The sequence below is a fragment of the Atractosteus spatula genome, unplaced genomic scaffold (assembly GCF_055471065.1).
Source record: "Atractosteus spatula isolate fAtrSpa1 unplaced genomic scaffold, fAtrSpa1.hap1 Scaffold_8, whole genome shotgun sequence".
Taxonomy (NCBI): Eukaryota; Metazoa; Chordata; class Actinopteri; order Semionotiformes; family Lepisosteidae; genus Atractosteus; species Atractosteus spatula.
The window spans coordinates 451,295-465,118 of record NW_028296912.1 but is presented as its reverse complement, the minus strand read 5'-3'; the positions used below and the strand labels follow the sequence as shown (position 1 = coordinate 465,118).

At 46.6% G+C, this 13,824-nt stretch overlaps 1 non-coding gene across 1 annotated transcript; it reads right to left on the bottom strand.

Moving 5' to 3' along the window:
• Nucleotides 1-10,374: 10,374 nt before the first annotated feature.
• On the bottom strand, nucleotides 10,375-10,445 carry trnag-gcc (transfer RNA glycine (anticodon GCC)). Its single transcript has one exon. It is a non-coding gene; the product is annotated as a tRNA-Gly (tRNA).
• Nucleotides 10,446-13,824: the final 3,379 nt, after the last annotated feature.

Genomic DNA, 13,824 nt, shown 5'->3' with positions numbered 1-13,824 from the left:
ACTGGGCGCCCAGCTGGACACAGTAAACAGTGTGCTGTGGACACGGGTGAACCCAGATGCCCACTCTCTAAGCGGCGACCCCGAGAACATTCGGTCAGGTCAGACGATTCCTCAGGCCTGCCAGGTAGTAAACGAATCGGACCTGATCGTTCCTGCGTCAACAGCAGGGTTTCCGGTACGCCTTGTCCTAAAGAAGGGACAGAGGATGGATGCTGAGATGGTTTTCTTCCAACCATCAGCTCAGTTTATCAGACTGAACCTAGCAGTCTGTGGTACCCCCAGACTGGAAAGGAATGGCCGAGCCACCTGCCTGTTGGTGCAAAACATAGCAAAACAAGATGTCAAAATCCCTGCTCGCACTGACATGGGACTGGTAATTGACAATGGGTTCTATGATTTCGAACTGGCCATCCCAGTACTGGGGCAGCTCCCTGGTCCCTTGGCCAGGGAGGGGGGGACCGAGCAGGTGTACTACACCTACCCCCGGCAGATGATTGCAATTATGCCAATAGAGGGATTCTGCAACCAGGAGGTGTGCAGAGTGGACCTTAGCGATAAGGATGAGATGGTTGTGTATACAGTACACGCAGGGGTTCCGACGGACCACTCAGCCGAGAGTGCGACCCGGGATACCGCCATGCCGTCAAAAGCGGGGTTCCTAGAGCAGGTACAGGATCAGGTTGGTAAGGCAGATGCCCTGGAAACGGAAAACCAGCGTCAGCAGCTGCATCAGATCTTCCAGGATTTCCAGGAAGTGTTTGCACGGGACGCCTATGACTGCGGGGTGACGGATTTGCACACAGTGCGCATTCCTACGGCCCCTGGCGCCCGCCCAACCTATGTCAGGCAGTATCGCATTCCCCTCACGGCATACGAGTACATAAAGCAGACGTTGGATGCTCTACTAGAGCGTCAGATCATAAGGGAGTGTAACTCCACTTATAACTCCCCACTGTGGCCGGTGCTGAAACCCAATGGTAAGTGGCGTCTGACCATTAACTACCGGCAGTTGAATAAACAGGTTCCTTTGTCACGATGGCCAATGATCTACCTAGATCAGGAGTTAGCCAAGGTGACAACAGCAAAATATTTCACCACAGTGGATGTGGCCAATGGGTTCTGGACCCTTAAGGTAGAACCGACAGACCAGTACAAACTGGCCTTTTCCTTTGGAAACAGGCAGTTCACCTGGAATCGATGCCCCTTTGGGTATTCCAACTCCCCAGCGGAGTTCAACATATTTCTGCACAAAGCCATGAGTGATGCAGCCGCCAGGGGCAACCTGGTCTATGTGGACAATATTCTGATGCGGAGTCAGACCTGGGAAGAACACATGGCCGAGATCAGGCATGTGTTGACCCAGCTCTCCCGTGCAGGGGCCAAACTGTCTCTGGCTAAGGGACAGTGGTGTAGGACCCAAGTGGAGTACGTGGGACTATTGGTTGGAGCCCAAGGCATACAGCCACAGTCCAGCAGAGTCCAAGCTATCCAGAATATGAAGTCGCCCACTAACCTGTCTGAACTGCGCAGCTTTCTGGGAGTATGTAATTATTCCCGGCAGTTCATTGAGGATTACGCTGAAATAGCAAGGCCCCTCCACAAGCTGCTGCAGAAAGACGTGCCCTTTGAGTGGGGACCTTCCTCAGAACAGGCTGTGATGGAGCTGAAGCGCAGACTCGGTAGTGCGCCGTGCTTGGCCTACCCTGACAAAAATAAGGTCTTCTACCTTGAAGCAGGGTTCTCAGAGCACTGCCTTGGGGCTGCTCTGAGTCAGGAATATGACCAAGAGCGAAGGGTGGTGGCGTATGCCAGTCGAGCCCTGAACCCAGTGGAGCAAAAGTTCTTGGACTGCGAGAAGGCCCTGTTGTCTACGGTCTGGTCGGTAGAACACTTCCGTAGTTATGTAGGGGGACAAAAGATCATCATCGAAACCTGCCACCAACCTGTGACATTCCTGCATAGCCAGAGACTCAAAGCGGGCAGGGTGTCAAATAGCAGGATTGTGGCATGGATGATGGCCCTACAAGGCTATGAGATAGAGGTACGTTATGCACAGAGCAAGAAAATGTACCTGGGACAGGGCCTGGCTTTGGGCCAAGTGTGTCACGGCTGTGACACTGAGATGGAAGCTCCAGAAACAATTCCCGCTGCTGAGCTACCGAACAATCACCGGTACTACGATGAAAACGTGGGCCAGGGCTTACCCATGGCCTATGTTGACGGTTGCTCTTTTCGCCACAAACAGCAGGTGCTAGCAGGGGTAGGAGTAGTCTGGCAAGACAATACTCCCTGTGGGCCGACCCGCTATAAGCTAGGACCAAAGACTAGTCAGTATGCGGAAGTAGCTGGGGTGCTGATCACCCTCCAGCAGGCCCTGACAAATGGCCTTAAACAATTTGTCATCTGTAGTGACTCGAACTACGCCCGACATAGCTTCGTGTCCCATCTTCCGTATTGGAAGGGTAACGGCATGAAAAATGCCCGGGGCAAGGAAGTAAAGAACAAAGAGTTGTTCCTGGCCAGTGACAAGCTCACGACCGAGGCTGGAATGATGGTTTACTGGAGGAAGGTGAAGGGACACTCCCAGGTGAAGAGACTCGACAAAGACGGGAATGATGAGGCCGACCGGCTGGCTAAATCTGGCGCCTTAGAGGGTGAACCCTGGCAGTTCCAGCAGGAATGGCTACCCCCAGAAACCGTGGCTGAGGTCAAGGCGGTCACCCGAAGCAGGGCTAGACAGGATGTCGGAGCTGACCCTCAATCTGTAGTGCTTGGGTCACAGGGTTTTAACACCGATCTTGCGGAAATGCAGAAACAGGACCCAGCAATTGGGCTAATGTATCAGCATATCGCTGACCCAGTGCGTCAACCTCTTTCGGAGCAGGTGCTGAGCCAGTCTCCAGAGTTGAAGGAGCTGGCAGAGGTGAAAGACAACCTAAAAATTATAAAGGGGTTGTTGGTTTGTGTACCAGTTGCACAAGGTGTCCCAAAGTGGGTAGTTCCCCGCTGCCATCGGGGGGTCATGATCCAACACGCTCATGACGAGCCCTGTGGGGGTCACCGGGGAATCAAGGCCACGTACGACACTATCCAGCAGGTGGCATTCTGGCCTCACATGGGCCAAGACATCGCCGCGTATGTAAAGGGGTGTCTGACGTGTAGCCAGTTCCAACCATCACGGCCCTTGCACCGTGCACCACTCCAGAAAAAGGGCATGACATTCCCCTGGTCCAATCTACAAATGGATTGGGTGGGGCCGCTGGTGAGGTCATCCAGAGGGAACAAATATTTCCTCACGGTTACGTGTGCATTCACAAAATGGATTGAGTGCCTCCCAGCACCCAACGACACGGCAGAGACAACTGCAGTGCTGTTGGTGAACCATGTGTTCAGTCGATGGGGACTCCCCCTGACCGTGGACTCGGATCGGGGAACCCATTTCACAGCTACAGTAATGGCAACCCTGTGGAATATGCTTGGGGTCAAGGCCCAGTTGCATATCTCCTACCACCCTCAATCCTCGGGCCAGGCAGAAAGGGCAAACCGAACGGTGGTTAGTATGCTCAAAAAGTTTGTCTCCACCAGCAGTAGGGACTGGGACATTAAGCTGCCCCTGGTTCTGATGGCCATCCGAGCCACGCCCCATTGCTCTACGGGGGTCCCACCTTTTGAGATGATGACAGGTCGGAAGATGACTCTTCCCCTACACTGTCTTTATGGGGTGGAGGACCTGAGCACGACGGGGGCTGCTACGGCCCATCAGTATGTGTCAGCAAGCACATCTGCAGGCAACCTTTGCTTTTGCCCAGAACAATCTGGGAAGGAGTGCAGAGGGTAGGAAAGCATACTATGACCGAAAGGCAGTTAACCAGGAACTCCAAGTAGGAGACAAGGTCCTGTACTTCCAATTTGCCAAACCCACAGGGGTGGCCCGGAAATTCTTACCCAGTTGGACAGGACCCCACGAGATTGTCGATAAGGTATCACCGGTAGCTTATCGAATTCGGATTGAAAAAGGAAGGCAATCTCTGGTCTATAAGTGGGTGCATCGCAACCACCTCCGGTTGTATCGCCCACCTCAAATGGCGCCGGAGGACACAGAATAGGGTTAAAAGTCTAAACCCGATCAAGAGGGGGGTGCCCCTTTGTAGCTGCAGGTAGTTAGGTACTGTAGTGTAGGTCCTCCTAGGAAAATATATTCAAAATTATAGTGGAACTGTACCATGTGCCTCATCTGTGTTCCAGAATGGGAATCCTAAAACTGCCACGGCTGGTCCTGACAGTGCTGTGGATCGCTTCGACACAGCCCCTTGAAGTTGTGGAACCCGGTCCTCCTACCGGCATAGTCCTGCAGGACGCTCCCGGATTGTTGTTAACAAATTGCAGAACATATACTCAGCGAGTGTATGTGCGGCTGGACCCAAGTGATGTGTTTCGGAAGCACATCAACATGAACAGTAGGGTGTCCCATCATGGCAGGCAGTGGGCTAAGGATGCTGTATGGCATGCCCAGCTAGACACTATACACATGCTCCGCCAGCTGAGGAAGGCAACAGTCAGCCAGGAGGAGATGACAGGCCTCAGCCGCCCCAAAAGGTTCTTGGGGGGTCTGATTGCTGCGGCCTCCGCCGTGGGCTCGCTATTTTCAGCTGGTCTGTTTGCTGCTTACACTGTCACCCTGACCACCCTGAGAAGGCAGGTGTCTGGGTTACTTAAGGAAATGCCAGAAATTCAGGACAGGCTGTATCAACAGCAGCAGCGGCTGGAAAGCCTAGGGAAAACCTTACAGGGCACAATATTAGCAGTAAACCTTCATGCAGCAGTGTTAAATAACACCCTCCACACCGTGGGCAGGATTGTCGACGTGTTACAGTGGGATTATGCTTACGTGCAACAGGTCAGGATGCTGATGCAGGATTTGCTTAGGGAGCTTAGTGCCACGATAACTAGCTTAGCCATGGGACAGATTCCAACTTACTTGGTTCCACTGTCCTTAGTAGAAGAAGTACTTAGGACAACCACTTCTGAGATGGTGCAGCCATTACAGGTACATTTTGCATACAGTCTAGGCAGTGCCATTCCTATACATGTCAACCCTGAAGCCAAGGAAATAGGTTTCCTGTTGAACCTTCCCATCGTGAGTGGCAAGGATATCTATAGACTCAAGTCTATATCGAACGTTGGCTTCTGGAGGGGGGACATGCATGTGAAGTTGACCACCCCACCGCTCGTAGCTTACCAGGAGGATGATCCAAATTTGTATCTTGTTCCAAACCTGGAACTGTGTATATCAACCAAGGATATCCACTGGGTATGCCCAAGTAAGCCATTCCTTAGGGACACAACTCAGAGGTTGTGTGGTATCAGAAAGGGGGCTGCCACTGAAAAGTGTAAAGCCACAGTGACGAGCAAAAGTGAGGTTAACGAACCCCAGGTTGAGCAGGTGGGAAAGAATGGCTGGTCAGCACACCACAGTTAACGGTTACAATAACATATGACAGGCATGATACAGCTACCGAAGTGCAGCTACCCAACCAAACAGTTTTTCTACAAGTTCCTGAAGGAGCGATAGTGCATCTCAACGATTTAGCACTGTATCACCTGGAGTCAGAACTATACGAAACGGAACTCGAGATTGTGGACGCTTTCAGAGGACACGGCATTGACTTGGATGAGAGAATCCAAGAGACAGTAAGTCTTGAGGGTGTACAGGTAGTCGAATTTGTTCTTAACGACACAAACTTAAAAACTACACTGGTAGGTCCCAAGCACAGTCGTTGTGGATCCTCTGGGGCGCTAGGAACAATAAACGTGGTCATCTTGACACTGCTGCTGGGTAGCTGGATCATGGCTGGGGTAATGTGTTGGATGCTGTTCTCTTGTATCAAAGCCTTGCGGGGTAGTTTGAATGAGACAAAGGGAGCAATGGTTTATCACCGAAATCAGGTAACCACTCCCAAACGTCTGCCTGCTGCAGAGCTATCCGATACTGATAGTGAACTGCCGGAAGTTTAAGGTCTAGAGCTAATGATGATGCCCAATGCCTCATTCCTAGGTACCTTATAACTGAGAGCAGGTATACGCAACGTTCTTTCCAACACTATTTCCTGTACAAATTCTCGAGAGGTAATGTGAATATTGGGTGGTAGAATCCACCGTGGTACAACAAACATCACTTAACTCTGTTTTTGTTTTGAAGGCAACAACGCCTCAGGACCTCGTGACCTTCAAAAAGGGGGGATATGTAGCGGCAATGCTTGTTAATAAGACAGAATTAAGCGTTGGTATGCTCCTAAAGGAGGCCCCATCTCACCCTCCATCTCTGTGGTGCAGCCACAGAGAAAGAATTCATGCAAGCTGATTTAAGATGTTTTTCTTTTGATAAGAAGCAAGCTCCCAGACGGGGATGCAATTAGCTAAGCCTGGCTATAATGATCAATGGTCATCCACTGGCGCCTATCTGTCTAGGGAGTGCCGAATGGACATCTGGACTGCATTTCTAAGTGTCAAGAGTAAGTGACTTATATCTCACCTTGACCAACCAATCAGGGACTGGCAGGGCGTGGTAATACCACGTGGGTCTCCAATGCCCGCCAAACTCTCAACCAATCAGCACACATCTGGGTCTTGATCAAAAAGGGAGCGCAAGCTCAGTTCTGGGCTCTCCTTGGCCATTTTCGCGCATCCTCAGAGACAATCACGTGACAACTGCTGTTGTCTGCAAAAGGACTTGGACTTTGTTCTAAGCGCGAGGCCGAGGATCCCGTACGTATTCAGAATTCTACCAACGTGAATGCTCCGCTTGATCAACGGCAGCCTACAGTTGGACCCTCGTCGACAACCTGAATAGCTTATTCAGAAGCAGCGCTGGACCGGGAACGAACCAGCTTCTTCCCAGGCAAAAGAGTGACTTGTGAGGACTCGCGGTCACACTCTGTGCATAGAGACTTTCTACTAGCCAGCCGGACTGCTGGTAGATCCCCTCGGAGCAACGACTGCCCTGCGCGCCGCAGTCAGATTCCTCCGGCCTTCCTACTCCGAGCTGCACCTCGACTGGTTGGCCGGTAGCAAGAGGACGCCGACACAACGCCCATTGGACAACCGCTGCAACAGAGCCTGTCAGCTGGTTTGGTGTTCGTGCCGGGAAATTCCAAATCCAAACACAGTGGATAAGTAAACCCCATGTTCTACATTGCGTCTCGAGAATTTAATTGTACCTCAACACAAGTTGTTATCAATTTAATTCATGAGTAATGTATTTACTTCCGAGTTTAGAGTAACAGTGGGTAATAACACTGATTAGCGATTTGGTAACCGAACGATATATATTGACATATATTCTCTGTTGTGTATCTCTTTGTGTTTGCATCTCTTCGAGATTATATACCTTGTATATTGATAACCCTCACAGTAAGGTCTGCCGCTCGTATCCAGGCAGACTAGTATATGTTTGGTGCACAGTTTATATTAATAAATGTATCTCGTGTATTGAACCCGTGTGTGTGCGTTGTTAGTTGTTCTGACGATTGATTTTCTAAAAGCCCCAACGAACAACCTCGTGATTACTGCTACAATTGATAATTGTCTCAGTAAACCCATCAAACCACTACACTATCAAGACCAGCCATACACAGTACAGTTTATGTACATACAGTAATGTTTATGTTCCTAAATTAATATCGTTTATGACCTTCAGATGCGTTATGCTCCTCTTCTTTTTATGCTCAGCTACTAAAATTTCCCTTTAGTGGTAAAATTCCATATAAATATTCAAAACTAAGCGGATTGAAATGTGCACAGTAAAGACATTAGATGATTAAATCTTTTCACTACCAACCAATGCACCACGAGTGCCCCTGTCGGTCATTTTGGCCAGCCAATCACTTACCGCGGTGCCCTACGGTGCCCTGCGGGTTGGTTACTGTACCACGGGTTTTTACCGCTCATTTTGAATGGCTGCATCTGTAGGTTGTCTCTCGCAGTGTTCAGGAATTGCATTCCGAAACTGAGTCAGATCAAAAGTTGTAAGAAAAGCACCTATGGTGTCGGTTCTAACAGCTTTATTGATTCGATGTTAAAGGCCGGAAATGGGGCACAAGGCACGCGACCGCAAAAAGCGTCGCCATCTGCTTCCAGCTGCAAAATGCCGTTTGCGGACGCTGAAGCATTTGAACTTGAACTTTATTGCCATATGTAACCGGTACTGGTACAATGGAATTCTTACTTACAGAAGGTCTCTCGATTGTAAAACAAGTGTAAAAAACAAGACAAAGTGCAAACAGTGCATCAAGACAATGTACAAACAAACAATAGACAATGTGCAAGTAAACATGTAGACATTTCTTTCCAAGGCAGCGGGTACAAGCGATCTCGCGTTTTAAAACCACCAGGAAAAGCAAAAAGGCACTTTTCCTTGCTTGCGCCGGCACACAACGACGTGAGGAGGACACCGTAGTCAGCAGGATTCGAACTTGCGCGGGGAGACCCCAATGGATTTCTAGTCCATTGCCTTAACCACTCGGACACGACTACAGCGCGCGCCGCCATTGCTGCGTTCTTGCTACAATCTCACATGGATCGCGAGGCGCCGGCGGAAACCTTTTTCAAAGTCGTTCTCCATTAAAAAAAAAACCTTTCCAAAATACAAGCCTTGCAGACAGACACACCTCAGAGGACTTAAGGGTTGCTTCATGTGGGAATGATAAAGTCTCCCCGTCCGGACAGGAAAATGGCACTTTGTTAGACACAAAAAAACAATCAACAACAGACAAATGTCTACAAGCATTTTAGAAGCCGCTCTTGAAATAGCTCTTACATTCGTGTTAGACGCAGGAATCGCCTTTTTATTGACGCTCTTACAAACGCCATGGAAAGCAAAACAAAGCAAAGCAGAGCAGAACAAAACGAACAAAATAAAACCCTCATGTCCTGCACTTGAATATAATGCCGTTACGTGCCGAAGCGGTATTGGACGTCATCCTAGCACTGCAACCCGGGGCGTACGGTATATGGGAACGAGCACACGTCACGAATCGTCTCTAATCACTCCCTGCACTGTAAGGCGCCTTGTAGCGTGCACCCTCAACATTCATCTTTGCGCATCTGTGAAAGGTAAACTCTTGAGCAAACTCTGAACCAGACGCTCAAACTCCAGCTAGCATTAGGGGTAGCATTCCCACGCTACTTGAACACTTTGTTTACGCTCAGTGCTGGATTTTGGGAACTTTAGGACGATTGGGACTTTTCTCCTATCTGTCAATTCGTTTTGTTTTGGAGACTCTTGGCTGTCTGTGTTGTATAGTGCAGCGTGAAGAAAACGTTTTCGAAAACTGTGCCGGCTCAAAAGTTGTAAGAAATCCTCTCCAGCTCTTTTAAGCCTCTTCAGTTTTGTCATTTAAAGTGAACTAGATGTATAACTGGAGCCTCACTTATGCAAATGGTGAGGCTCCAGTTCGACATCTAGTTTTACTTTATATGACAGAAGTACGTCAGACTGCGCCGGACTGGGGGATCACTTCCGGTTATTTTTACCATCTTAAACATTTGAAATCCTCCCCTAGGCAATTGTGACACTTCATCTTGGCTCCACCTAGGACACTCTTCAATCTTCCATCACTTCTCTCTTCTCCCGCAACACTCTCGTCTGTCGGTAGTATGTGGCGTCTTTGCATTACCACCAATCTCACCACAGCAAGAAAGCAACAGGTTTTGGCAAGAGAGGAGGAGACTGCCTGGCCCGAACAGGGATCGAACCAGCGACTTTGGCGTTACTTGCACCACGCTCAAACCAACTGAGCTAACAGGCCTTGTTTCTACTGTCCTCTCTGTGCTGCAAAAAATGGAATTCAGGGAAGTTTCTTTTGTCCTTCTTTGAATAGAAAGCCCTGCAATTCAGTGTACGGGCTTTCTCGTGCTGTTTAATGGTTCTTCAAAAATTCAAATTCAAATCCTACACTGGCCTGAAGTGCCCCCCCCCATTTCACAGCATTTTTCAGCTGATTTCAAATGTACCTAAAGGAGAAGCATTATTGAAGACCATCAATTACCAAGAGCTTTTGTCAAAGGTTTTGGTGGTCACTTTTAATGACCACAGAGAGCTATGACCTCGGTTTTACATCTCATCCAAAAGACAGCGCCTTTTTACCACACAGCGTCTCCGTCACTATACTGGGGCATTGGGACCCGCACAGACCTCAGGGTGAGCGTCCCACCGCTGGCTCCATTAACACCGCTTCCAGCTGTAAGCTTTGCTTTTCCCTGTAGGTCATCCTCATCCGGGTACTGACCTGGCTCACAGCTTCTAAGCTTCAGTGGGTTTTCAGTTGCGAGTTGAAAGGGGATGCAAGTGATGGAGCCGCTCGCTGCAAAAGCCACTGCATTGGCCAGGAATCGAACCCGGGCCTCCCGCGTGGCAGGCGAGAATTCTACCACTGAACCACCAATGCACACTGCAAGGCTCTACAAAAAAGACGCTTTTTTACCACTCTGTGCTGGATGTTGGGTCCCAAGGAAACTTCTGGACGAGTGAGAATTTTCTGCTATCAAAATTTGGTTTCGGAGACTTTTGGCAGCCTACAGATGCAGCCATTCAAAATGCGCGGGCGATACCGCATTATTTTGCGGTACGCTGTACGCAGTCTACCGCAAGCTACCGGTAAATACCGCGAGTTACCGTAAATTCTCCTATAATACGACAAGCAAAATAATAGTATCCGGAATTTCCGCAAGGTGGAGCTAATAAAGCTCAACCTCTCATGTTTGAGCTGTGGCCATCAAAGTCTTTAACGAAGATATTACTAATAGTATTAATAATGAATGACCTTGGACAAGCTGTAAGTGTAAACTCAAAGTATTGCCCTGGTCAACATTCTTTTTTTCATTGACCGTCTTTGTAAAAGTAACACCACAGCATTTCGCAATCACGCATTTGTTTCCAATCATGCAAAGTACAGTAATTTTTGAGAATCGATTCACCATGCCTTTCACATGCTCATAAAAGAGATTGATTTAGGAACATAAACATATTACCGTATGAAAACTGTACTGTATACAGTATGTATATGTATATTTAATGTCTTAACTGTGCCCGTTTAAGTATTGAATATTCATATCTGATTTTACCACTAAAGGGAAATCTTAGTAGCTGAGCATAAAAAGAATAGGAGCATACTGCAACGCGTGTGAAGCCATAAACGATATTAATTTTGGAACATAAACATACAGTATATGGCTGGTCTCGGTACATTAAAAAAAACATACACGAAACATGGTTTCATTATGACCAGAATCGGTCTTGAGATATTTTTAACTTGATTTACAGTATTTGAGAGGTATGTCTTAACACCGATACTACAGTGCTTAAGTACTGCTCACGTATATGTTTCTAGGTTTATATTATGCATTTCATACGGTCAAATTACTTTTGAGCAACTAATAAGAAGCGCGAAACGGTATGCGTTTTAGTTTCGTTTTGTGCCGGGACCCGTGGATTGATTAGAGATATCAAGTACATACAAGTCATTTTTTAAATGTTGTAGTTCGTCTTGAAAAAATGTTACGAGTACATCATCTATCAACAATTACACAGGTTCTGTTTCCATATTGCGGATTTTGGTTACGTAATATTATTTTCTAGATTTCACGTTGTGAATATATGATTTGGGCAAACAGAGCCGCAAAGAAGTACATTATGGGTTGTTGTTGTTTTTTTTGCAGTTTTATCTAGAACAAGCGATGCTTAAACCTTTGTCTGATTCTTGTGAAACTATCCACACGACAGTTACAGTGCCTAGGAGTTGACTTCAGTGATGTCACTGATGGGATGTTTCTAAAAATCCATCCTCTGTAAAACGTCTTCTCTAGTTGTCCTGCATATGTATTCGCTAATGAAGCTGTGTGTTCTGAGCCTGGATCTCTACATTTCTGTATGAACCAGCTTAGAGGGCTAAAGACAGCTTGTGTTTAAATTGAGTGTAAGGCAATTTATGCTTCTAAAGTCATGGTCAGCATTTATTATTGTACTGTGCTGTAAACTTGTTCTGTGCCTAGTCACATTATTTTATAGCGTTTTTATAGTGTTATCAAATCCGGTGGCGCTGTGTGTTAGTTTCCTGACTCCCATGTCACATGGTCTGTGATTGAAACCTGTGAAACCGGTTTAATTCGTCACAGCCAGCACTCCGGCAGAGAGGGGGTTGTGCTCGTAAAGTAGAAGCAGGCGAGATTTCCAGCGAAAGACACCTCCCCCCCACCCTCATACGATTCGCATTGTAATTACACATTGTAATTGTATTACACATTGTACACATGCTTAAAAGAGAAGAGAGAAAACGCAAGCCTTCTTCAGGTGTGAGGGTCTTCTGCTCAGAATGAAACGCTAAAATGTAATGTAGGCTCTGAATGGGTTCAATTATGATTTGGGCTTGATTAAGGTCGCTGCCTTTCATCTAAAACCCTACTTGAATCCTTCGAAACTAAAAATCAGTGTTAGTGAGTTCTAAATAAAGAGGTATCCAGGTAACAGTGAAACGGGCGGACAGTCTGGGGAGATCGCCCGTTTTCCATGTAAATAGTTCCCTGGTTCCGCACCCCTTGGTGTTTCTCTCGCTCTCTCTCGGGTCACCTGATCATTAGCTCGAAAGATTTCAGTGCTTTGTGTATATTCTAATGGTAGTGGGGGCAGGGTGTGTGGGAACAGGTTTGGTTGAAATTGCATTGGAGATCTATGTTCTTCACACCTGAAACATTTTCTCTGAAAGCATTTTCTTCGCAGTTTAACCGATCTTGTTACAGCATGTTACAGTTTACTATTATTAACCATATTAATTTTAAGTGCTTAATGCCATTTTTTGACCAGGCACGAATATTCTTAAGTCCATATCTTCGCAAGGGAATCAGTGCGAATTGCAATACTAATTAAATTAAAACTACTAACTACTAACTAATACTAATTAAAACAAACCAGAAACGTGTTGTTCTGTCTAATGACATTACAAGTGGAAAGATTACAGATTTTAATCGTCTTTAATTTTGTTACGTTATACATTTTAGAAACGTTTCATCCATACAAACACCACAAAACTATTTTCGATTGTATTTCTGAATAGTATGTTACACTTAGTTCACTGTTTTAAATACATCTAATTAAGAAAGTTAGGTGTTAGCATAAACTATTAGCAATCAATAATATTAAATTTAGCACTGTAATAAGCTGTTGCACTTTCCCCCGCATCTTGTAAAAATATATTTTCATTGTTCAAATATACATTAAGTCTGACTATCATATAATAAGTTAAATACAAAACTAAAGAAAAAATAGGGTTAAATATAATTCAAAATATTTTGCTAACAATGTTAACTGTTTATGAATAATAAAATGTATTAACTAAGGAGTAGGATGGCACAGTTGTTAGTATGTTTTTTGTTTTGTTTCTTTTTCATAAATACAACAGTAGTACCTGATGTCTCAGTGGCTTTCAAAATTAAATTATGCATGCAAACCTGTGAACCAGAAAGATAACTAAGATACCCATCCATTTATAATGGTGGCGAAGTGGTTAGCATTGCTATCTTGCAGCACTGGGGTCTTAGGTTCAATTTCTGCCATCCTGTGTGTGTGGGGTTTACATGTTCTCTCTGGGTTACATGGTTTTTCTCCATATGTGTGATATGACTCCCTCTCGCACTCCGAAACATACTGGTAAGTTAATTGGTTTATGGGAAAACTGGCCCTGGTGTGTGTGTGTTTGTGTCTGTCTGTCCTGTGATGGACTGGCGCTATGTCCAGGGTGTATTCTGCCTTGTGTCCGTTGCTTACTGGGATAG